The sequence below is a fragment of the Phyllobates terribilis genome, unplaced genomic scaffold (assembly GCF_046119375.1).
Source record: "Phyllobates terribilis strain yellow unplaced genomic scaffold, ASM4611937v1 Scaffold_4__5_contigs__length_816908805, whole genome shotgun sequence".
Taxonomy (NCBI): Eukaryota; Metazoa; Chordata; class Amphibia; order Anura; family Dendrobatidae; genus Phyllobates; species Phyllobates terribilis.
In genome coordinates this window covers 301,335,359-301,362,287 of record NW_027362764.1, presented here as the reverse complement: position 1 = coordinate 301,362,287, position 26,929 = coordinate 301,335,359, and the positions used below count along the sequence as shown (strand labels likewise).

Below are 26,929 nucleotides of genomic sequence, written 5' to 3'. Positions count from 1 at the left end.
TCGTCACGGAACCCATAACCCTGCAGGTGGGAATGCTGCACTCTGAGGTAATCTCCTTCCATGTGTTGTCCGGACTCTCCCACTCCCTATTGCTAGGTCTACCTTGGCTCCAGACACATGAACCCGTGTTGAACTGGCATTCTGGTGAAGTACTCCGGTGGGGGCCGGCCTGCCATAAGACCTGCCTGGTTCCGGTTCGTCCGGTTCGTCCTCCATCTATCCCAGCTAATTTACCCGGTCTTCCGGTTCCTTACTGGCCCTATGCTGACGTCTTCGGTAAGAAAGAAGCAGAGACATTGCCACCTCATAGGCCATATGATTGCCCGATCGACCTGGTACCCGGCGCCACTCTACCCCGTGGGCGTATTTATCCATTGTCTGCGGCAGAAACCCGGGCCATGTCTGAGTACATAGAGGAGAATCTGGCCAGGGGATTGATCTGGAAGTCTACTTCCCCGGCTGGAGCCGGATTCTTCTTTGTCAAAAAAAAGATGGCTCGCTTCGCCCCTGTATTGACTATAGAGGACTCAATCAGATCACGGTTAAAAATAAATACCCCCTTCCGCTCATCTCTGAGTTATTTGATCGCCTTAAAGGCGCCAGGATCTTTTCCAAGCTGGATCTACGTGGAGCATATAACCTGGTCCGTATCCGTCAGGGAGACGAGTGGAAAACAGCATTTAATACCCGGGACGGACACTATGAGTACCGTGTGATGCCCTTCGGTCTCTGCAATGCTCCCGCCGTCTTCCAAGAACTGGTCAACGACATCTTCCGTGACGTTCTTTACTCCTGCGTGGTGGTATACCTGGACGACATCTTGGTCTTCTCTCTGGATCTTCCCACACACCGGAGGGATGTTCGTCAGGTCCTGCTTAGGCTCAGGCAGAACCACCTCTATGCTAAATACGAGAAGTGCCTTTTTGAGCAGACATCTCTTTCTTTTCTGGGCTATGCTATCTCCCAGACAGGCTTGCGAATGGATCCCGAGAAGCTCTCTGCTGTCCTAAAGTGGCCCCGTCCGGAGGGCTTGAAGGCGATACAGCGATTCCTGGGCTTCGCTTATTACTATCGTCTCTTCATTCCTCACTTCTCGTCACGGACTGCGCCCATATCTGCGCTCACCCGTAAGGGAGCAAATCCCAAGGTATGGTCATCCGAAGCTGAGGAGGCCTTCCTTTCCCTGAAACAAGCCTTCTCCTCTGCCCCTGTGCTGCACCGTCCGGACTGCAACAAACAGTTCTACCTGGAGGTTGATGCCTCCTCCTCTGGAGCCGGAGCAGTGCTCACCCAAAAGTCTTCCTCCGGGAGAATGGTAACCTGCGGCTTTTTCTCTAAAATCTTCTCCTCCTCTGAGCGCAATTACTCCATAGGAGACCGAGAACTGCTAGCCGTTAAATTGGCGCTGGAGGAGTGGCGTTACCTGCTTGAAGGGGCTCTATACCCGGTGATCATCTACACGGATCACAAGAACCTGGCATATCTCCAAAATGCCCAGAAACTTAATCCACGTCAGGCCCGGTGGTCTTTGTTTTTTGCCCGCTTCGATTTCATCCTTCATTTCCGCCCGGCGGACAAAAATGTCAAAGCTGATGCCTTGTCCCGATCCTTCCTGTCCTCCGACCAAGAGGAGTAGCCTATGCACATTATCGACCCCTCCAAGGTGATGAATGTGGCCCCCTTGGATTTGACTCGTCTTCCACCCGGCAAGACGTTCGTGGCGCCTCCAGACCGTGAGAGGGTTCTTCGCTGGGGTCATTCTTCTAAACTAGCTGGCCATGCCGGCCAAAAAAAGACCTTCCTACTCATTTCCCGGCATTACTGGTGGTCTACCCTGCGTAAGGATGTGGTAGACTTCGTCTCTGCCTGTTCTTCTTGTGGCCGCAACAAAGTTCCCAGACACTTACCAGCTGGTCATCTCCTGCCGCTTCCCATACCTATTGCCCCGTGGCAACACATCGCTATGGACTTCATTACCGATCTTCCTGTCTCTGCCGGGTGTACTGTCATTTGGGTGGTCGCGGACCGCTTCTCTAAAATGGCCCACTTCATTCCCCTGCCTGGTCTTCCGTCTGCACCTGAGCTGGCTAAGGACTTTATCCGCCATATCTTTCGTCTCCATGGCCTACCCCTCCACATCGTGTCGGATCGAGGGGTTCAGTTTACCTCACGCTTCTGGAGAGCCACATGTAAACTGCTGGACGTCACCCTGGACTTCACCTCCGCTTACCACCCTCAATCCAATGGTCAAGTGGAGCGGATCAATCAGATCCTTACCAGCTATCTCCGGCACTTTGTTAATGCCCACCATTCTGATTGGGTGGACCTCCTTCCTTGGGCCGAGTTCTCTTATAATAACCACGAGAGTGAATCCTCTTCCAAGTCCCCGTTTTTTATTGTCTATGGCCAGCACCCCCGGATTCCGTTTCCCGTCGCCGCCTCTGTGGACAACCCTGCCGCGCAGTCTCTTGTCAGCGAGTTTTCTACCTTTTGGGAGAGTACTAGGTCTGCACTTCTTCTGTCCTCCGAGCGGATGAAGCGATATGCTGATAAGAGACGTCTGGATCCGCCTCAATTCTGTCCGGGAGACAAGGTTTGGCTCTCTTCCAAACATGTACGGCTCAAGATACCCTCCTACAAGTTAGGTCCTCGCTTCATCGGTCCTTTCGAAATCCTCAGGCAAATTAATCCAGTGGCCTACAAATTAAAACTCCTGGCCACCTTACGGATTCCCAACTCCTTCCACGTATCTCTCCTCAAACCCGTTGTCTTTAACTCTTTTTCCAGCAATCCAGGTACTCCCCCTGCTCCGGTTTCCGCTGAAGACGTCTTTGAGGTAGAGAGTATTCTGGCCACTGAGAGGGTAAGAGGAAAGACCTTTTTTTGGTAGATTGGAATGGGTTTGGTCCTGAGGAGAGAACATGGGAGCCCCGGGAGAACATCCATGCCCCTCTCATCCTTGCTAGATTTCTCTCTGGCCTAAAAAAGGGGGGGCCTAAAGGGGGGGGTACTGTAGCATCGGCGTCCCTGCCTCTTGCTAGGCAGGGACGCCGTTCTCCTCACCTCTCCGCTCCGTGCCCGGCGGCTTCCTCCCGCTCTGCTGGCAGCGTGCGCTGCTTCCCGGCCTCTGTGCTTAGGGCGCGCGCGCTCCCCCTCTCTTAAGGGGGCCGCGCGCGCCGTCCTAAGAAGTCCCCGGCCAATGGCCGGAGGACCTCACCATATATAAGGCACCTCCTCCAAAATGGAGGTGCCCGAGCAATGTTGTTGCAAAGCCTTTCAACTCTGCTTCAGCCCTCAGGTCCCGTTACCAGTTACCTGCAAGTCACCTGCCAGTCACCTGCCAGATTCCTGCCTGCTACTTATCTATCTGCGGTCCGACAGTCTGCCTACCAGCCCTGCCAGTCTGTCTATGGATCAGTCTGCCCGCTCACCTGGGAGTGCTCACCTACTACCTGTCTGCTAGCCTACCTGGAGGCTCCGCCGTCACGTGCTGTGACCACCTGCCTGTCCGGAGACTCTTGCAAGCTCACCTGGGAGCGCTCACCTGCTACCTGCCTATTAGCCTACCTGGAGGCTCCGCTGTCACGTGCTGTGACCATCTGCCCATCCAGAGACTCTTGCCCGCTCGCCTGGGAGCGCTCACCTGCTACCTGCCTTTTAGCCTACCTGGAGGCTCTGCCGTCACCTGCCATGACCACCTACCTGTTCAGAGACTCTTGCCCGCTCACCTGGGAGCGCTCACCTGCTACCTGCCTGCTAGCTTACCTGGAGGCTCTGCCGTCACGTGCCGTGACCACCTGCCTGTCCAGAGACTCTTGCCTGCTCACCTGGGAGCGCTCCTCTGCTACCTGCCTGCTAGCCTACCTGGAGCCGTCACTTGCTGTGACCACCGGCCTGTCCAGAGACTCTTGCCCGCTCACCTGGGAGCGTCCACCTGCTACCTGCCTGCTAGCCTACCTGGAGGCTCTGCCGTCACTTGCCGTGACCACCCGCCTGTCAAGAGATTGTCCCCGTCACTTGCTGTGACCTCCTGCCCTTCTACCCAGAGACTGTCCCCGTCACTTGCCGTGACCTCCTGCCCTTCTACCCAGAGACTGTCCCCATCACCTGCCGTGTCCTCCTGCCCTTCTACCCAGAGACTGTCCCCGTCCCTAGCCGTGACTACCTGCCCGCCTTCCCTGGGAGCCACCTGCTTCCTTACAAGGACTGCCCCCTTGTATAGTTGCTCAGAGGTTCTACCTCCCAGACCCGTTACACCCATATATACAAATTACCCTTGGATTGACCGCCCTGGGTCACGGACCGGGTCGCCGCCACAGTGACTACAACCCCCAGCATCTAACGGCCCGGCTCCGGGTACCCCACGGCCCAGGGGGCGCGTCAACTTCATAGGTCCCTGATCTGAGACCACTCCTGCAGAGTGATTTGCCCCACCTCTGGATCTCGTTGGCCCAGGCTATACTTCAGAACGTATTGCACCAGGGCTTGTCGGTGCTGCCACAGTCGCTGCAACATGTGCAGAGTTGAATTCCACCGTGTCGGCACATCGTATTTCAGCCGGTGAACTGGCAGGCCCAACGACTCCTGTAGAGATGTAAGTCGTTGAGCTGCGGGATGCGAACGGTGGAAGTGACCACACAGCGACCGTGTCCTCTGCAGAAGGCCATCTAGTCCGGGATAGTGGGCTAAAAATTGCTGGACAACCAGGTTCAACACGTGAGCCATACAAGGCACGTGTGTGACATTGCCCCGGCTAAGGGCCGCACCCAGGATTGCAGCATTGTCGCACACGGCCTTCCCTGGTTGCAGGTCCAGTGGAGACAACCATTCATGAAACTGGGTCTCCAGAGCTGACCACAACTTCTCAGCTGTGTGACTCACATTTCCCAGACATTTCAAAGTAAACACCGCCTGCTGCCGTTGAGCCCTGCTGCCAGCATAGTAAGGAGGTGTGCAGGATTCCTTCTGCGCAGTTAGAAAGCGGGTGGCATTACCAGACAGGCTTTGGGTGCAGGTGGAGGACCGAGAGGAGGTTGAGGAGGCAGAAGCAGTGGAGGAACTTCTAGATAAAGAGGATTGACGTACAACTCGTGGGGACGGCAAGACTTGGACAGCAGCCCCTTGTCCTGCTGTCACCATAGTTAGCCAGTGCCCAGTCAGCGACATGTAACGCCCCTGTCCATGCCTACTCGCCCAAGTGTCTGTGGTGAAATGCACCCTGTCACACACAGAGTTTCTCAAAGAAGCGGTGATGTTGTGTGCGACATGCTGGTGGAGCGCAGGCACACCTTTCTTTGAGAAGTAGTGCCGACTGGGCATCAGGTACTGGGGCACTGCGACGGACATAAGGTCTCAAAAATCCTCTGTGTCCACCAGGCGGAAAGGCAGCATTTCTGAAGCCAAGAGCTTGCAGATGGTGAAATTCAACCTCTTAGCTTTCTCATGGCTAGGAGGAAATGGTCTTTTACTTGTCCACATCTGAGGGACCGAGGGCTGGCTGTTGTGCTTAGACGGGGTTGAGTAGGGTGTCCCCGGCAAACTGCCGGTCTGTGAGGAAGATGCAGGCGGAAAAGTTAGGTTGCCTTGATCCAAAGGTGGTGCTCTCGATGTCGGAGAGCGCTCAACACCAGCTGGTGTTTCCACTTCCAAATTAAATGATGACCTGCCAATCACACTGGCTGTTGCGGGTAAAGAGGTGGCAGGTCTGCATCCAAAAACATATGTGACTGCTGTCCCCCCAGTCACAGAGGATGAAGAGGCCGCGGATGCACAGGATGGGGCAGACGGTGGTTGGCCCGGCCCGCTAGGCCACATTGTAGCACAGTGAGCTTCCCACTGCAACTTATGCTTCATATTCATGTGACGGTTAATGCATGAAGTACTCAAACTATGGATTTTTTGGCCTCTACTTAGCTTTTGGTGACAAATATTACAGATAACACGAGTTGGGTCATCCTTATCGATCTGAAAAATGCCCAGGCTATGCAAGGTTTAGAGCCCATGCGACCTGAAGAGCCACTATGACTTGTGGTCAGAGGCAGAGTTGTGGTTGAGGATGCAGTTGTTGACATGCTTCCAGTACTCCGTCTCTGTCCAGGAAGGTGCAACCTAACCTCGTCGTCAATAGCATCTGTGACGCCCAGCTGCGCTTGGTATCACAGATCCTAGAAGAGTGCATTGATGGAATCCTCCACAAGATGCCCCCATAAACATTCACACATCTCCACCTGCCACCTCAGATCAGCAGAGGGAGCCCGTTAGGGACATAAATAGGAAAGGTGGAGCAAGGCAGTTCAGTTCCTCTGAAGAGTTCCTGCAGTAGAGAAGCCTAAGAGAGGTCAGTCTGCAGTGGAGCTCAGTCTAGTCTAGAGAACTAGTGGAGCACGAGGCTCCTGTTAGCTAGATTCAGGGAGCCCAGTTAGAGCTTAAGGTGTGCCGGCGCCATAAGATCGGTGAAGCGCGGAAAGTTGCCGTTAGTGTGTATAGTCAAGTGAGGGCCCGAGTAGGCCGAAGGCGAGTGGAGAGTTAGTACATAGGGGGCAGAGGAGCTTAACCAGCTCACCCCGAAGCATTTACCGGACACCGGATCCAAGCTTACCGGGATCTCTATGACCCAGTAAGGCATAACCGGAATCCCTGGAGAACTACAAGTCCCAGGATCGCTAAGGTGCTGATAGGTAACAGAGCCAGGAGACGCTTAGGCCCCGCATACTGGGAGCGTGAACTCCAAGACAAGGCCCTACCACAAGGTCAGCCATCGCAGGACAGAGACAAGGTTAGGCCTAGCTCCAGGCAGGTCAGAAACTTACTACACAGTGGCAAGAAACAGGAGGCCCTACACCCGCTCATTGGGGAGGATCCAGATATGCACCCTTCACCCTACAGTGCACCGGGATGTGCCTGAATTTCCACCAGTAAAAGGTAATGAAGTGATTACCGTGTCCGTTCCCGTTCTTGCTCTGACCCAGCTGGGTCTCGCCTGTTCTGCATTCCCCCTGCATACACTTTTCTGAGGCCTAGCTCAATCTGTGGGGAGCTATACCATCGAGCTGCCTTATCACCGGCCTCAGTGGACTACTGCAGCGCTGGTGCTTCTCACCAGATACCACAGGTGGCGTCACGAACTCTTATAAAATTAACAATTATCCACCCTTTTAAAGACTGACCCCAGGGTACCGGCCCAGGAGCTGACCACCACGACATCCCAAAGGCCAGGCAAAGGCCCGGGTACCGAGTCATCCCCATCCCCTAGGCTAGTCACATCCTCCTCCTCCTCCTCTGCTGACCTCATCGACTGGCTAACTGTGGGTTGACAGTAAGTGGGATCTCAAACCTCGTCATCATCACCCTGTGTGTTCTCACACCCGTCGTCCTCAGAGCCAACCTCTTCCTGCCCTGACCGAAAAGTCAAGTTGTCGCTCCAATCAGGTATTTGAGTCTCATCATCGTCTTCATCATTGTCTCCACCAACAGGAGTTACAGTTTGAGAACGAGGGTCTACATTATGCTCAGAACCTTCTTCATCTGGTCCTGGATCCGACTCATAAAGATTCTGGGCATCAGTGCCGATCATTTCCTCGTCTGGATTAACAGAAGCTCTGGAGCAGACCTCCATTTCCCAGGCTATAGTATGAGTAAACAGCTGTGCAGACTCAACCATCTGTGTTACCCCATACTCAGACGGGCAGTTGGAGACTTGGGAGCTGTGAGGAAGCAAGTGCGATTGGGGTGACACCTCTGAGGACTGGAGTATTTGTGATGTTGAAGTTGAGGTGGAGGAGAGCCCACTTGAAGTAGCACTTGATATACGTTGAAGCACCTGCTGTTTTTGTGCCTCATCTGGAATTTGTAGCGATGGGCGTGTCCGTAAGAAAAGGATCGTATCACATTGTCCACGAAAAGAAGTAGACATCTTAGTTTGGCTAGAAGATGGTCTTTTTTCTGCAGATGTTACTCCCCCCCACCGCGGGGGGACTCGACCCACCAGCGGACAAGCACCAGTATTGAGAGAGGGGGGCTGGCCATCAGGGTCCACCGCAGCTCTGGCACAAACCCGGCGACACGGAGGTCGCACGGTCAGGAACGGACTGGCCGTGTCGGCTTCGAACTTTTTTGGTTTTAGAAGGGCATGACATGCCTATATCTGTGTCTCCCTCTCCTTTTACTCCTCCACCTCTTTTCTTTTCGCATGACTATATGTACTTGTCACTTTTCCATATGTTAGTTGTGTCTTCTGAGCAGTTTGTCAGCTTTTGGACACCTTTGAAGGTGTTTTCTGTGTGTTTCTATGTGTTTTTGTTTGCCTGCCATTGGTTTTAACGGTGTTCGAAGGTGTTCGACGAACAGTTCGACGAACAGTTCGACGAACATATGGGTGTTCGACGAACCGATCCGAACTCGAACACTACGGGGGTGGCTCAACACTACTAATGACTAGTGTTGAGCCACCCCCATAGTGTTTGAGTTCGGTTCGGTTCGTCGAACACCCGTGTGTTCGCCGAACTGTTCGTCGAACTGTTCGTCGAACACCTTCGAACACCGTTAAAACCAATGGCAGGCAAACAAAAACACATAGAAACACATAGAAAACACCTTCAAAGGTGTCCAAAAGCTGACAAACTGCTCAGAAGACACAACTAACACATGGAAAAGTGACAAGTACATATAGTCATGAGAAAAGAAAAGAGGTGGAGGAGTAAAAGGAGGGGGAGACACAGATCTAGGCATGTCATGCCCTTCTAAAATCCAAAAAGTGAGAAGCCGACACGTTCAGTCCGCTCCTGCCCGTGCCACCTCCGTGTCGCCGGGTTTGTGCCAGAGCCGCGGTGAACCCTGACGGCCAGCCCCCCTCTCCCAATACTGGTGCCTGTCCGCTGGTGGGTCGAGCGAGCCCCCCTGTGGTGGAGGCAGCTCTAAGTTTTTTAATTTAAATTGTCTCTCTAATTTGAATGAATACACTTTAAATCCATTTACAAGGATCTATTGGAGGGCAAGTCTCATGCCAGCAGCCGCGTAATTCCAGCTCCAGTAGCGTCCACTAAAGCTGCTGCAGTTAAAAAGCTTTTATAAGGATCGAGCTCGGCTGTCCACCGCAAGGCATCCTACTGCCAGTCCCAGCCCCTATGCCTTGGGGTGCCTCCTGATGCTCTTCACTGAGTATCCCGTGGTCCCGAAGCATTTCCTTTGAAAAAATTATGTGTCCAAACTACAGGTGGTGTAGCTTGCTTAACAGCCGGGATAATCCGCTGACTAGCAGACACTGCTACTAGGCACAAAGTATTTCCTGGGCTAGATGCAGTTAAAAATTTGTAAGTAGATACTCTCGTTGGATGCTGAGAAAGCATTCCATAGAGTCTCCTGGCACGCCATATATGATTCTCTTAAAAAGCTTGGGGTAGGGGTCTAGGGGACCCTTTTATAGCCAAAATCACGGCCCTGTATCACAATACGTCACCTAGGCTGAAGATAAATGGAACTGTAGCACCCTGAGGGCTCTGTTGCTACAGACGTATTGCACCTCACTCAGAGGTGTGATATCTCACTCTCAGGTAAGGATGGAGTGTGGATCAGGACCCGACACCTGCATGCATTACACCACATTGCCGTGGGGCAGGGCGACCAATATGCCCCTGAGATGGGCACGACAGTCCCTGTCCCTGGCTGGAGTGGGGGGAGGGAACACTGAAGAAGGGGAACCCTGTAGTGCAGGAGCAGGGAGGAAGCAGTTCCTGGGTGCATTGAGAAGGGAGTATTAAAGGTGGGCACCATCTTAGTTCAGTGCAGAGAAGTCTGAGCAGAAGTGGCAGGGAGCAGGGGCTCTGCATGAGCTCTGCTCCGGAGGCGGGCCTAGTAACAGAGGCCCAGGCCTGCAAGAGAGAGAAGGAAGGAAGAGGAGCGGAGAAGGCTCCAGGAACGAGGAATGAAGTGATCCCAGGGGTGCGGACGGGCGAGTCGCCACCGCACGCCCGAATCCACCTGCGTGGAGGGGTCAGGCCAAAGGGGGAGACCGGTCCCCGAACTAGTGGAGGCAGGAAACGACCCTCAGCTAGAAACCGGAGGCTCTGACATTTTATGTGGCGCAGCCCCTCGCTACACCCGCTAGGAAGGCACCACATAGGGTCAGGGAAACTGGTGCCAAGTTTACCAAGAGGAGGCCCGAGGCAGCCGGACAGAAGTGTTGGTAAGAAAGGCCAGACAAAGGACACACAAAGGGGGTCCTGTGAAGCGCTCCAAAGTTATCTGGGAGTTGTCTGAGCCCCTCACCTGGTGAGCACAGTACGACGTGGGCAGCCGTTACCTGCAGACGTGGTCTGGATAATAAGAACTGTGAGTAAAGGCCCTGAACTGCATCACTGACTCCGTGTCGTTACTGCTGCTGCCCTGCACCATCACCCCCATCCTCCGCATACACTGCCCTGAGGCTATACTCCTCCCGTGGGGAGTTATGCTACACTCTGCTGCACCCACAACACCAGCCTCAGCGGTCTGCCCTGTAGCGGCGGTTCACTCTGACCGCAATCCACGGGTGGCGTAGTCGGACATTTAAACATCAAAACCACATAAATAGTTCCGCCACTGGTTTGACCACCCTGAGCCACGGAACCGGGTCGCCGCCACGAAGACTACAACCACCAGCATCCACCAAAAAGGGTCCGGCTCCGGGTGTCCCAAGGCCCAGGGGGTGCGTCAGAACATTTTCATCACCTTTCACAATCACCAATGGGACAAGGCAGGGATGTCCTCTGTCCCCTCTCTTATACATCCTAGTGACGGAGCACCTGCTCTCATCAATTCGCCATAACCCCAATATTAGGTGGATTGAGGTGGGAGGCACCGAGTACAAGTGCTCTCTATTTGCTGATGATGTCCTAGTATATATCACTCAATCACATATATCCATCCATGCTGTTATGGCTGAAATAGATCACTTTGTTACATGGTCAAATTTTAAAATCAATGCAGCGAAGTCTGAGGCCCTCGATGTCTCCCTCCCCAAATCCATATAGGATTCCATCCAGTCCAACTTTCCCTTTGCCTGGCCCTCACAGGGTATCAAATACTTAGGAATTCCTATTCATAGAGACCTCTCCCATCTATGTTATCTTAATTTTGGGCCCTTTATTGAACAACTCCATACAGACCACGGTTGGCAAGTTAGAACTGTAAGATTCACTACGTGAACCACTGGTGTTTTGTGGAAAAGCACATGTACACTGCGTTCCAAATTATTATGCAAAAAGTGTTTAGGAGTGATAAGGGAAGAATTTGTTTGTTTGTCAGTTAAACTCATTGATGGTGATGTGTGTCAGGGCTCTTTATATCACTGTAAGCAATTGCAGACACCTGTGCTAATTAGTTTGGCAGCTGTGTCCAATGAAAGGCAAGACTACTTAAGAAGGCTGTCTCACATTATTAAGCAGCCTACATTTTCTGCCAAAATGGGAAAGAAAAAGGATGTGTCGGCTGCTGAGAAGCAACAAATTGTGGAGTGTTTAGGTCAAGGCATGACTACAATCACCATTGTGCGATGATCAGGATGAAGTGTCTTGGCAATCAAGAAGTATGTAGCTGATTCACAGTACACACGTGTGCGTGCTGATAAGGGCAAATTGAGGACTCTTTCCTACAGGCAATTACGTCAGGTTGAAAGAGCAGCGGCAAAAAAGCCTTGTCATAGCAGCAGACAAGTTTTTGAAGCTGCTTGTGCCTCCAACGTCCCCCGAACAACAAGATGCAGGGTCCTTCAGAGGTTTGCAGCTGTGCATACGCCATCCTGTCGACCTCCTCTATCCACTTCACACAAGCAGAAACGGCTCCAGTGGGCCAAACATTACATGAAGACTGATTTCAAAACTGTTTTGCTCACGGATGAGTGCCGTGCAGCGCTCGATGGTCCAGATGGATGGAGTGGAGGATGGCTGGTTGATGGACACCCCACGCAAACACGGCTACAGCGCCAACAAGGAGGAGGTGGAGTAATGTTTTGGGCTGGAATCATGGGGAGAGAGATTGTCGGCCCCTTTAGGATCCCTGAAGGCGCTAAAGATGAACTCCATAATGTATGTGGATTTTCTCAAACAGCACTTCCTGCCACGGTTCAAGAAGAAGAACCGTGTATTTCACAGCAAGATCATTTTTCTGCATGATAATGCACCATCTCATGCTGCACATAAAACATCTGCATCTCTGGCTGATATGGGCATAAAAGGGGACAAACTTATGGTGTGACCCCGATGCTCCCCTGACCTCTACCCCATTCAGAACCTTTGGAGCATCATTAAAAGGAGTGTCTATGATGGCGGGAGGCAGTTCACATCTAAGCAACAGCTCTGGGAGGGTATTCTGTCCTCATGCAAAACAATTGAAGCAGAAACCATCCAAAACCTGACAAATTCAATGGACGAGAGAGTTCAGAAGCTCCTTTCGAACAAGGGGTCCTATGTGAAAATGTAACATCACCTAGAATAAAGTTTTGAGTTGAAAACTGTTTGATTTCAGTTTCTAACAACCTGCTAATGCTTATAATTTCAAAAATGACCATTTTTTTGGTCTTTATTAAAATGAAAAGGTTGATCGAAAAGTTTGGGGGATCTAAGAGTGTGGCAACCCAGTAGTCATGATTACTTCGAATTCTGACAATATGAGGGTCATGCTGCAGGTAGTGCAGCAAGAAGGCACTTATGTGTCTTGCGCATCTCGGAGCCCCAAAATTATTTTCCGGGCTAGATGCAGCTAAAAATTATTATTAATTTTAAATCTGGTGAAGCTTTAGTATAGATGGCCTAATAGGATCGGTGCTGCACACTGCTACAAAGCCCAAATTATTTTCCAGTCAAGATACAGATAAACATGATTAGTAATTTTAAATCTGGTGGAGCTTATTATAGATGGCCTAATAGAATCAGTGCTGCACACTGCTACAAAGCCCAAATTATTTTCCAGCCAAGATACAGATAAACATGATTAGTAATTTGAAAGCTTAAAACGGTTGGTAGGGTGATTTTAACCAATCATCAAGCTTTTACTCTCCCCATGATGACACAGGGGTAGAAAAGTCGTTTCGGATCCATGATTTGTTCATCTTTATGAACGTGAGTCTGTCTACATTATCAGTGGAGAGCCGCGTGCGCTTATCTGTCAGCACACCACCAGCAGCGCTGAACACACATTCAGACAGAACGCTAGCTGCGGGGCATGACAAGATCTCCAAGGCGTAAGTGGCTAGCTCCGGCCATTTATCCAGATTGGAAGCCCAAAAAGAGCAAGGGTCCAGTGACACAGTCATGGCTTCAATGTTTACTTGGAGATACTCCTGTACCATCGTCTCTAGGCGTTGACTATGTGTCAGACTTCTTGTCTCCTGTGGCCTTGCAAAGGATGGGCTAAAAAAGTGGTGAAATGATTCCGCAAAATTGATGTTACCAGCAGATACTGTGGTTCTGTTACGGTTTGAGTGCTGAACACTTGACGGTCCCACGGTTGGCAAGTTGGAACTGTGAGATTCACTACGTGCACCACTGGTATTTTGTGGAAAAGCACATGTAAGATTCTGCAACAGTCTCTGCTGATACTCCTGCATGCGTGCATCCCTTTCTATGGCAGGAATAATTTCTGCAAATTTACTTTTGTACCGGGGATCTAACAGTGTGGCAACCCAGTAGTCAGGATTATTTCTAATTCTCACAATTCGAGGGTCATGTTGCAGGTAGTGCAGCAAGAAGGCACTCATGTGTGTTGCGCATCCAGGAGCACCAAGTCCCTGTTGTGTTGGTGGCGAGGTAACAATCATGCTTCCTTCCTCTGTCCTCTCCCCCCAACCTCGCACAACAGAAATGTGATCAAGGTCTCCCTCATCTGATGAGTCTTCCATCAGTTCGTCCTCCACTTCTTCCTGGGCTCCTGCACCTTCCTCACTAGTTTGGCTGCTACCATGCGCCCTGGTAAAACCATCTCCCCCACCCTCACATGCCTGCCGCCTTGGTGCTGCCGACCGTCTGGACCTTGCAGATGTTAGCCCTTCCGCATACAACTCCTCCTCCTCTACTTCCTCCACCTCCTCTTGTGCCACCACCTGACTCCGAATTCTGTTTAACATGTGCTCCAGCATGTAAATCACCGGAATAGTCATGCTGATAATGGCATCGTCAGCACTAAACATCTTCGTCGCCATTTCAAAACTGTGCAGAAGGGTGCATAGGTCCCTGATCTGAGACCACTCCTCCAGCGTGATTTGCCCCACCTCTGAATCTCGTTGGCCCAGGCTATACGTCAGAACGTATTGCACCAGGGCTTGTCGGTGCTGCCACAGTCGCTGCAACATGTGCAGAGTTGAATTCCACCGGGTAGGCACATCGTATTTTAGCCGGTGAAGTGGCAGGCCCAACGACTTCTGTAGAGATGTAAGTCGCTGAGCTGCGGGATGCGAACGGCGGAAGTGAGCACACAGCGACAGTGCCCTCTGCAGAAGGCCATCTAGTCTGGGATAGTGGGCTAAAAATTGCTGGACAACCAGGTTCAACACGTGAGCCATACAAGGCACGTGTGTGACATTGCCCCGGCGAAGGGCCGCACCCAGGTTTGCAGCATTGTCGCACACGGCCTTCCCTGGTTTCAGGTCCAGTGGAGACAACCATTCATGAAATTGGTTCTCCAGAGCTGACCACAACTCCTCAGCTGTGTGACTCACATTTCCCAGACATTTCAATGTAAAAACCGCCTGATGACGTTGAGCCCTACTGCCAGCATAGTAAGGAGGTGTGCAGGATCCCTTCTGCGCAGTTAGAAAGCTTGTGGCATGACCAGACAGGCTTTGGGTGCAGGTGGAAGACCGAGAGGAGGTTGAGGAGGCAGAAGCAGTGGAGGAACTTTGACATAAAGAGGATTGACGCACAACTCGTGGGGACGGCAAGACTTGGACAGCAGCCCCTTGTCCTGCTGTCACCATAGTTACCCAGTGCCCAGTCAGCAACATGTAACGCAACTGTCCATGCCTACTCGTCCAAGTGTCTGTGGTGAAATGCACCCTGTCACACACAGAGTTTCTCAAATAAGCGGTGATGTTGTGTGCGACATGCTGGTGGAGCGCAGGCACACCTTTCTTTGAGAAGTAGTGCCGACTGGGCATCTGGTACTGTGGCACTGCGACGGACATAAGGTCTCGAAAATCCTCTGTGTCCACCAGGCGGAAAGGCAGCATTTCTGTAGCCAAGAGCTTGCAGATGGTGAAATTCAACCTCTTAGCTTTCTCATGGCTAGGAGGAAATGGTCTTTTACTTGTCCACATCTGAGGGACCGAGGGCTGGCTATTGTGCTTAGACGGGGTTGATAAGGGTGTCCCCGGCAAACTGCCGGTCTGTGAGGAAGATGCAGGCGGACATGTTAGGTTGCCTTGATCCAAAGGTGGTGCTATCGATGTCGGACAGCGCTCAACACCAGCTGGTGTTACCACCTCCAAAGAAAATGATGACCTGCCAATCACGCTGGCTGTTGCGGGTAAAGAGGTGGCAGGTCTGCGCCCCAAAACAGGTGTGACTGCTGTCCCCCCAGTCACAGAGGATGAAGAGGCCGCGGATGCACAAGATATGGCAGACGGTGGTTGGCCCGGCCGGCTAGGCCGCATTGTAGCACACTGAGCTTCCCACTGCAACTTATGCTTCATGTCCATGTGCCGGTTCATGCATGAAGTACTCAAACTATGTATTTTTTGGCCTCTACTTAGCTTTTGCTGACAAATGTTACAGATAACACGAGTTGGGTCATCTTTATCGATCTGAAAAAATGCCCAGGCTATGCAAGGCTTAGCACCCATGCGACCTGAAGAGCCACCACGACTTGTGGTGAGAGGCAGAGTTGTGTTTGAGGATGCAGTTGTTGACGTGCTTCCAGTACTACGTCTCTGTCCAGGAAGGCGCAACCTGACCTCGTCGTCACTAGCATCTTCCTCCACCTCCTCTGCTGACCTCATCTCTTGGCTGACTGTGGGTTGACAGTAAGTGGGATCTCCAACCTCATCATCATCACCCTGTGCGTTATCACACCCGTCGTCCTCAGAGCCAACCTGTTCCTGCCCTGACAAAAAACTAAAGTTGTCGCTCCAATCAGGTATTTGAGTGTTATCATCGTCTTCCTCATTGTCTCCACCAACAGGAGTTACAGTTTGCGAATGAGGGTCTACATTATGGTCAGAACCTTCTGCGTCTGGTCCTGGATCCGACTCATAAAGATTCTGGGCATCAGTGCAGATCATTTCCTCGTCTGGATTCACAGAAGCGCTGGAGTCGACCTCTGATTCCCAGGCTATAGTATGAGTAAACAGCTCTGCAGACTCAACCATCTGTTCTACCTCATACTCAGACGGGCAGCTGGAGATTTGGGAGCTGTGAGGAAGCAAGTGCGATTGGGGTGACACCTTTGAGGACTGGAGTATTTGTGATGTTGAACTTGATGTGGAGGAGAGCCCACTTAAAGGAGCACTTGATATCCGTTGAAGCACCTGCTGTTTTTGTGCCTCATCTGGAATTTGTAGCGATTGGCGTGGCCGTAAGAAAGGGATCTTATCACATTGTCCGCTAAAAGAAGTAGACATTTTAGTTTGGCTGGAAGATGGTCTTTCTTCTGCAGATGTTATTGTTGCTTTAACACCTACCCCACGGACACAACCTTTTTTCCCCTTCCCAACACGCCTATTCCCCTTTCCACCAGCAGCAGGCCTTTTTCCACTCATTTTGGTGGTTAACTAATTCACAACTCTGGAGTTGTTTGCACAAAAAAGCAATGGATGGGAACCGAGCAGAGCTGAGTGGCCAAACTGTGGTATTAGGCCAAAACTATTGGCTGGGTAAGATGCAGAAAAAAATTATATTCAATTTGCAACCTGATGGAGGTCTGTATAGATGGACTAATACAACAAGTCCCACACACAGCTAGAAGGCCAAATATTTTTTCAGAGGTAGATGCAGAAATAAATTATATTCAGTTTGCAACCTTATGGAGGTCAGTATAGATGGACTAATAGAACAAGTCCCACACACAGCTAGAAGGCCAAATATTTTTTCAGAGGTAGATGCAGAAAAAAATTATATTCAGTTTGCAACCTTATGGAGGTCAGTATAGATGGACTAATAGAACAAGTCCCACACACAGCTAGAAGGCCAAATATTTTTTCAGAGGTAGATGCAGAAAAAAATGATATTCAGTTTGCAACCTTATGGAGGTCAGTATAGATGGACTAATAGAACAAGTCCCACACACAGCTAGAAGGCCAAATATTTTTTCAGAGGTAGATGCAGACAAAAATTATATTCAGTTTGCAACCTTATGGAGGTCAGTATAGATGGACTAATAGAACAAGTCCCACACACAGCTAGAAGGCCAATATTTTTTCAGAGGTAGATGCAGAAAAAAATATATTCAGTTTGCAACCTGATGGAGGTCTGTATAGATGGATTAATAGAACAAGTCCCACACACAGCTAGAAGCCCAATATTTTTTCAGAGGTAGATGAAGAAAAAAATATATGCAGTTTGCAACCTGATGGAGGTCAGTATAGATGGACTAGTACAACAAGTCCCACACACAGCTAGAAGCCCAATATTTTTTCAGAGCTAGATGCAGAAAAAAATTATATTCAATTTGCAACCTGATGGAGGTCAGTATAGATGGACTAATAGAACAAGTCCCACACACAGCTAGAAGGCCAAATATTTTTTCAGAGGTAGATGCAGAAAAAAATTATATTCAGTTTGCAACCTTATGGAGGTCAGTATAGATGGACTAATAGAACAAGTCCCACACACAGCTAGAAGGCCAAATATTTTTTCAGAGGTAGATGCAGAAAAAAATTATATTCAGTTTGCAACCTTATGGAGGTCAGTATAGATGGACTAATAGAACAAGTCCCACACACAGCTAGAAGGCCAAATATTTTTTCAGAGGTAGATGCAGAAAAAAATTATATTCAGTTTGCAACCTTATGGAGGTCAGTATAGATGGACTAATAGAACAAGTCCCACACACAGCTAGAAGGCCAAATATTTTTTCAGAGGTAGATGCAGAAAAAAATATATTCAGTTTGCAACCTGATGGAGGTCTGTATAGATGGATTAATAGAACAAGTCCCACACACAGCTAGAAGCCCAATATTTTTTCAGAGGTAGATGAAGAAAAAAATATATGCAGTTTGCAACCTGATGGAGGTCAGTATAGATGGACTAGTACAACAAGTCCCACACACAGCTAGAAGCCCAATATTTTTTCAGAGCTAGATGCAGAAAAAAATTATATTCAATTTGCAACCTGATGGAGGTCAGTATAGATGGACTAATAGAATTATGCTATGCCCAAAAGATTTTACTTCACTAGGTGCAGTAAAAAAATTGGTATTCTATACACAGGTGGTATATCTTGCAACACAGATAGGCTACTCCACTGACTAACACACTCTGCAATAGGCCAAAAAGGATTAGCTTTGCTAGATTCAGCCAAATGCTGTGAAAAAAACTTGCACAGCACTGGCACAGACCTGCCTGGCAAAAACTGATAGGAACTGATGTAACCTAGTCCTGAAAAGGACTCCAATTACAATTAGTCTTTACTCCCACAATCTATCTATTTAAGAGCACAGACCTGCCTGATAAAAGTCGTAGGAAATGCTGTAACCTAGTCCTTAAAAGGACTGCAATCACAACTATTCCCTACTCCCAAGCTAACTGTAGATTTGTGCAAAAATTGGCTTGAAATTAACAAGGTATAGCGCACACAGCAACAGCGGTGCCGTCTAACACGCAGCTGCAGCAGTGAGAAAATGGTGGCGACGGGGAAAATGGCTTGGTCTTATAGGGCAAGGACATGTGACATACACTGCCAATGACACATGCCCTTGCTTGTGTGAAAAAAAGCACTTCGCTCCGTGTGTGCGCTGCTGATAGGCTGACAGATTGCACCTCCCCACTGCAAATGCGGGAAAGAGAAAAAAAAATGGAGATCTTCATTGTTCCTGCAGAGATCCATCCCCTGCCCCTCCCCCCACCCCGCTGTACACTCAAACTGCGTATTAACATTAATTTTCATCATTACTGAGAAAAAATCCAGTTATGATTTTGGTGCACGAACAGTTATCGAACATAACCTCGAACAGCCGAATTTTTCTCAAATTGTTCGTGTTCGCCGAACGGCTCGAACACCGCCCAAAACAGCTCGAATTTGAGATTGGCGAACAGTTCGAGTAGAACAACGCTCATCTCTACTAATGACACCAGGTCGCCCAAGGTGGAAGGGATGTCACGACCGGCTAGCTCATCCTTGATCCGTCCGGAAAGACCCTCCCAGAAGGTGGATACCAGGGTCTCGTTGTTCCAGGAAAGCTCAGATGTGAGGGTTCGGAAACATATGGTATACTGGCCCACGGAGAGACTCCCTTGGCGGAGACGGAGAAGTGAGGCGGCAGTAGAAGATTTTCGTTCGGGCTCATCGAAGACCTTCTGGAAGGCAGCGAGGAAAGCCAGAACATCGGACACCAGGGGATTCCCTCTTTCCCACAAAGGGTTTAGCCATGCCAATGCCTCCCCGGTGAGATGTGTTATGATGAATGCCACCTTGGCCCGGTCAGAGGGGAACTGATGTGCCAGGAGTTCAAAGTGCAGCGTGCACTGATTCAAGACGCTCCGACGTAAGACGGGGTCACCACCAAAACGTGGAGGCACAGAGAGCCTGGGTCCAGAGCCGGGTGCTATAGTGCCAGTGGGATGAGGTGCCGTCGGAGTGGGTGCCGCTCGGCTAGAGACGGACACAGACAGGGTGGACAGCGTGTCCAGGCGGGAGTTAACAGTCTGCAGATAGGACAGGATGGTTTGCTGTTGAGATCTCTGACGTGAGACCTCCTGATACAGATCAGAGAGCGAAGAAGCCTGGGTGCCACCGTGTCCCATGGCCTGTGCAAACTGTTACGGGTGCAGGTGGTGGAACCTCTGTACTGCCGTGCAAGGAAGGACCAGAGGGGCATAACTAAGTGCCTACTCGGACCGACCTAGGTCACACGGCGGCTCAGTCGACTCCGTAAACCAGGGAGGGACCGGGCAGGTGGACCAGCTGCCACTCTGGGACCGACCTTGTGTGAGAGCAGGTGATTTCCATGGGTCAGATGACAGGAGCTGACCGGTACAGCAGATGAGCACGGCAGGAAGGCTGACGGGTGGTCCAGGTAGATAAGCAGGCAGATACAGCTGATAACCAGACAGGCGCTCCGGGTAGGCAAGCAGGCGGGCATGCCAGGTTACTTGGCAGGTGCTCCGGGTTGTCAGGCTGGCGGTCATGGCAGGTAACTGGCAGGTGCTCCAGGTAGGCAGGCAGGCGGGCATGACAGGTTACTTGTTAGGTTCTCCGGGTTTGCAGGCTGGCGGGCACAGCAGGTAACTGGCAGGTGCTCCAGATAGACCGGCTGGCAGACACGGAAGGTATCTGGCAGACTTGCGGGCAGAACTATTAGTCAGACTGTCGTGCTGGACTGTAGACAGACTGGTGCCCTGGACTGACAGGCAGTGGGACCTGAGGGCTGAAGCAAGTGTTAGCATACGGAACAACAACCTTGCACAGGCACCTCCACTTTGGAGGAGGTGCCTTATATAGGGAAAGTCCTCTGGCCGTTGGCCGGGGACTCTATAGGACGGCGTGAGCGGCCCCTTTAAGAGGGAGGGGGCGTGCGCACGCAAGCTCTGAGCACAGTTCCCGGGAAGCTGCCCGCGGTGCATGCCACAGCAGCAGGGGAGCGGGAAGACACTGGACTTGGACCTCGGCGGTGAGGGAAACCAATGCTACAGTGGCGTAATACCTCTGAAAAATGCTCGAGTTTCCCATAGACTTACCTGTACAGACCAAAAGTTTGGACACACCTTCTCATTCAAAGATTTTTCTGTATTTTCATGACTATGAAAATTGTACATTCACACTGAAGGCATCAAAACTATGAATTAACACATGTGGAATTATATACTTAACAAAAAAGTGTGAAACAACTGAAAATATGTCTTATATTCTAGGTACTTCAAAGTAGCCACCTTTTGCTTTGATGACTGCTTTGCACACTCTTGGCATTCTCTTGATGAGCTTCAAGAGGTAGTCACCGGAAATGGTCTTCCAACAATCTTGAAGGAGTTCCCTGAGACGCTTAGCACTTGTTGGCCCTTTTGCCTTCACTCTGCGGTCCAGCTCACCCCAAACCATCTCAATCGGGTTCAGGTCTGGTGACTGTGGAGGCCAGGTCATCTGGCGTAGCACCCCATCACTCTCCTTCTTGGTCAAATAGCCCTTACACAGCCTGGAGGTGTGTTTGGGGTCATTGTCCTGTTGAAAAATAAATGATGGTTCAACTAAACGCAAACCGGATGGAATAGCATGCCGCTGCAAGATGCTGTGGTAGCCATGCTGGTTTAGTATACCTTCAATTTTGAATAAATCCCCAACAGTGTCACCAGCAAAGCACCCCCACACCATCACACCTCCGCCTCCATGCTTCACGGTGGGAACCAGGCATGTAGAGTCCATCCGTTCACCTTTTCTGCGTCGCACAAAGACACGGTGGTTGGAACCAAAGATCTCAAATTTGGACTCATCAGACCAAAGCACAGATTTCCACTGGTCTAATGTCCATTCCTTGTGTTCTTTAGCCCAAACAAGTCTCTTCTGCTTGTTGCCTGTCCTTAGCAGTGGTTTCCTAGCAGCTATTTTACCATGAAGGCCTGCTGCACAAAGTATCCTCTTAACAGTTGTTGTAGAGATGTGTCTGCTGCTAGAACTCTGTGTGGCATTGACCTGATCTCTAATCTTAGCTGCTGTTAACCTGCGATTTCTGAGGCTGGTGACTCGGAAAAACTTGTCCTCAGAAGCAGAGTTGACTATTGGTCTTCCTTTCCTGGGGCGGTCCTCATGTGAGCCATTTTCTTTGTAGCGCTTGATGGTTTTTGCAACTGCACTTGGGGACACATTCAAAGTTTGCCCAATTTTTCGGACTGACTGACCTTCATTTCTTAAAGTAATGATGGCCACTCATTTTCTTTACTTAGCTGCTTTTTTCTTGCCATAATACAAATTCTAACAGTCTATTCAGTAGGACTATCAGCTGTGTATCCACCTGACTTCTGCACAACACAACTGATGGTCCCAACCCCATCTATAAGGCAAGAAATCCCACTTATTAAGCCTGACAGGGCACACCTGTGAAGTGAAAACCATTTCCGGTGACTACCGCTTGAAGCTCATCAAGAGAATGCCAAGAGTGTGCAAAGCAGTCATCAAAGCAAAAGGTGGCTACTTTGAAGAACCTAGAATATAAGACATATTTTCAGTTGTTTCACACTTTTTTGTTAAGTATATAATTCCACATGTGTTAATTGATAGTTTTGATGCTTTCAGTGTGAATGTACAATTTTCAAAGTCATGAAAATACAGAAAAATCTTTAAATGAGAAGGTGTGTCCAAACTTTTGGTCTGTACTGTACATTGGGCTTGTTGCTCGGGTCAAGTACCCAAGCATTCCAATTTGCTCGACCCGAGTATCGAGCACCCAAGCATTTTAGTGCTCGACCATTACTAAATGGGAACAGTCCTGATTGGGTCTCCATCTACAGTGTTAGCTGTAGGGGAAGAGGTGTCGTTCCTAATTGTAAAATTGCTACTGTACTGAAATTGATGCCACTTTGTTGGTGTCGGCCAGTAATTTTTGGAAATGTGGGGAATCCTGATTGGGTCTCCATCTATTGGGTTGGCTGTAGTGGAAAAGGTGTTGTTCCCAATTGTACAATTTCTTCTGTACTGAAATTGATGCCACTTTGTTGGTGTCTGCCAGTAATTTTTGGAAATGTGGGGAATTCTGATTGGGTCTCCATCTATTGGGTTGGCAGTAGTGGAAGAGGTATCAGTCCCCATTTATACTACTTATACTCTAGTGAAATTGATGCCACTTTGGTGGCTTTAGGCCCAATTGTTTTCGATATGGGAACAGTTCTGATTGGGTCTCCATCTACTGGGTTGGCTATAGGGGAAGAGGTTTCATTCCTAATTGTACAATTTCTACTGTACTGAAATTGATGCCACTTCGGTGGTATTAGGCCCTAATTTAGGGAAATGTGAACACTCCTGAGTGGGTCTTCATGTGCTGAGTTGGCTGCAGTGGAAGAGGTTTTGGTCTCCTTTACAATAGTAATACTCTAGTGAAAAAAAATTTTGGTGCAGATATTGATCTCCACACAGGGGTACACAAACCTGATAAACTCAACATGGGTATACAAAGCAGATTGCATCTCAGCTTAAAATTGTTTGGGATAGAAAAGACAGCGCACATAGGGCTTTATCTGTATAAAAGTAAATACCAGGTCCCACAATCAGTCTGACTCACCTTCTGAGGTTGTGTGAGTCACAACCAACTGTGAAGCACCTGTCAGATGGCCGCTGCCGGAGACCCCGCTGATCAGTAGACAATGAGAGGAGATAAGAAGCCAGGCTGATACTCCGCGCTGGTCCAGAGACACACAAGGGTTAATGATAAACCAAATCTTCTTTATTACTTGGCCTACGCGTTTCATGGCTACACTGCCACTTCCTCAGTGCTGGGTTGGCTGCAGTGGAAGAGGTTTTGGTCTCCTTTACAATAGTAATACTCTAGTGAAAAAAAATTTTTGGTGCAGATATTGATCTCCACACAGGGGTGCACAAACCTGATAAACTCAACATGGGTATACAAAGCAGATTGCATCTCAGCTTAAAATTGTTTGGGGCAGATATTCTTCTCCACACAAGGGAAAACAAAAAGGTTGGGTGCGAGCAGCTTCCTGACCCTTGACTGTACTGTGCTGTCAGGACAAGAAGAAGAGGAGGGTGACTCTGAGGGCGAGGAATGGGAAATTACATTGGACGATGATGAGGTTGCACATCCAACTTGGTGTGAACCCAGAGTCACTCAGCTGAGTAGCTCATCTGAGGAGGTGGAGGAGGAAGACGAGAAAGTTACGTTGCGTTTTATGGCGCAGACACAGAGTGATGCATGCACGAGGAGCACTACATCCCTAGCCACAACTGTGGCCGTGACCAGAAGCGGTCGCTGATCTGCAGCTCGCAGAGGCGGCAAGGGTTGCCTAGCCTGGGCCTTTTTTGAGACCGCAAAGGATGAGCCAACTCACATTATCTGAAAACTTTGCGATAAAATACTCAGTAGAGGGAAAAAGTGTAATAATTTGGCTGAGTGAGTCTGCCACTAATTTTTGGAAATGTGGGGAATCCTGATTGGGTCTCTATCTATTTGGCTGTAGTGGAAGAGGTTTCTGTCTCTTTTAAACTATTTCTACTCTGGTGAAATTAATGCCACTTTGGTGGTGTTAGGCCCTAATTTAGGAAAATGCAAACACTTCTGATTGAGTCTCCTTCTACTGGGTTTGCTTTAGGGAAAGACGTGTCGCTCCTAATTCTACAATTTCTACTGTAGTGAAGTTGATGCCACTTTGCTGGTGCCTGCCACTAATTTTTGGAAATGTGGTGAATCCTGATAGGGTCTCCATCTACTGGGCTGGCTGTAAGGGGAAGAGGTGTCATTCCTAATTGTACAATTTCTACTGTACTGAAATTGATGCCACTTTGTTGGTGTCTGCCAGTAATTTTTGGAAATGTGGGGAATTCTGATTGGGACTCCGTCTATTGAGTTGGCTGTAGTAGAAGCGGTGTCGGTCCCCATTATACTACTTAAACTCTAGTGAAATGCATGCCACTTTGGTGGTTTTAGGTCCTCATTTTTTTAAATGTGAACACTCCTGATTGTGTCTCTATCTATTGGGATGGCTGTAGTGGAAGAGGTTTCGGTCTCCATTAAACTACTTCTACTCTAGAGAAATTGATGCCACTTTGCTGGTGTCTGCCACTGATTTTTGTAATTATGGGGAACAATTTTGGGGGCTCCATCTACTGGGTTGGCTATAGGGGAAGAGCTGTCGTTCCTAATTCTACAATTTGTACTGCATTGAAATTGATGTCACTTTGGTGGGTTTAAGTCCTAATTTTTGGAGTTGTGGAGAATCCTGATTGGGTCTCTCCATCTATTGGGTTGGCTGTAGTGGAAGAGGTTTCTGTCTCCATTAAACTACTTCTACTCTGGTGAAATTAATGCCACTTTTCTGGTGTCTGCAACTAATTTTTGGAAATGTGGGGAATCCTGATTGGGTCTCCATCTATTGGGTTTGGCTGTAGTGGAAGAGGTTTCTGTCTCCATTAAACTACTTCTACTCTGGTGAAATTCATGCCACTTTGGTGGTGATAGTCCCTAATTTAGGGAAAAGTAAACACGTCTGATTGAGTCTCCTTCAACTGGGTTGGCTTTAGGGGAAGACGTGTCATTCCTAATTCTACAATTTCTACTATAGTGAAGTTGATGCCACTTTGCTGGTGTCTGCCACTAATTTTTGGAAATGTGGGGAATCCTGATAGGGTCTCCATCTACTGGGCTGGCTCTAGGGGAAGAGGTGTCATTCCTAATTGTACAATTTCTACTGAACTGAAATTGATGCCACTTTGTTGGTGTCTGCCAGTAATTTTTGGAAATGTGGGGAATCCTGATTGGGACTCCATCTATTGAGTTGGCTGTAGTAGAAGCGGTGTCGGTCCCCATTATACTACTTAAACTCTAGTGAAATTCATGCCACTTTGGTGGTTTTAGGTCCTCGTTTTTTTAAATGTGAACACTCCTGATTGTGTCTCCATCTATTGGGTTGGCTGTAGTGGAAGAGGTTTCGGTCTCCATTAAACTACTTCTGCTCTAGAGAAATTGATGCCACTTTGCTGATGTCTGCCACTGATATTTGTAAATATGGGGAACCCTTATCGGGTCTCCATCTACTGGGTTGGCTATAGGGGAAGAGCTGTCGTTCCTAATTTTACAATCTGTACTGCACTGAAATTGATGCCACTTTGGTGGGTTTAGGCACTAATTTTTGAACATGTGGAGAATCCTGATTGGGTCTCTCCATCTATTGGGTTGGCTGTAGTGGAAGAGGTTTCTGTCTCCATTAAACTACTTCTACTCTGGTGAAATTGATGTCACTTTGCTGGTGTCTGCCATTAATTTTTGGAAATGTGGGGAATCGTGATTGGGTCTCCATCTATTGGGTTCAGCTGTAGTGGAAGAAGTTTCTGCCTCCATTAAACTACTTCTACTCTAGTTAAATTGATGTGACTTTGTTGGTGTTACACCCTAAATTAGGGAAATGTGAACACTCCTGGTTAAGTCTCCATCTCCTTGGTTTGTCGTAGTGGAAGTGGTTTTGGTCTCCATCTATTTGTATAGTTATACTGTAATGAAATTAATTATTTGGTGCAGATATTGTTCTCCACAAAGGGGTACACAAACATGATTAACTCAAAATTGGTTTTCAATAAACAACCATCAGCTGCCCCATCAAACGCATCTGCTGCTTCTTCCTCCTCCTCTGTTACCTTGGCAAGTATTGTCACGCAGGTCTCCGACTGCAGAACCTACGGTTGTATACTCACTCCAGTCAGGCAGAGTGAGAGCCCGTCAGCTGTAACAGAAGCTGACATGCCTGCTGTGTTTGTTTCACTGAGCACACCACATGTTTCTCAATCCACCGTAACATCTCCACCTGCACCTCACTCACGGTCTAGCAGTTTGTCCGTTTCACCGTACTCCGTCCTCTCTCAGCACTGCAGCCAGCCCTCGGTCCCGCAGTTGTGGTCACGTAAAAGATTGTTTACTCCTACACATGACAAAGCTAACATGTTGAACTCCACCATCTCCAATCTGTAGGCCACGGAAATGGTGGTCTTATGTTCTAATTTTTTTAAATGTGAACAGTTCTACTTGTGTCTCCATTTGCTGGGTTGGCTGTAGTAGAAGCGGTGTCGGTACCCATTATACTACTTAAACTCTAGTGAAATT

The 26,929-nt window shown here is 49.2% G+C and overlaps 1 pseudogene; it reads left to right on the top strand.

Annotated features, from left to right (window-relative positions):
• The window catches only part of LOC141264652 (uncharacterized), a 150,209-nt pseudogene that overhangs the window by 110,052 nt on the left and 13,228 nt on the right, over positions 1-26,929 (top strand).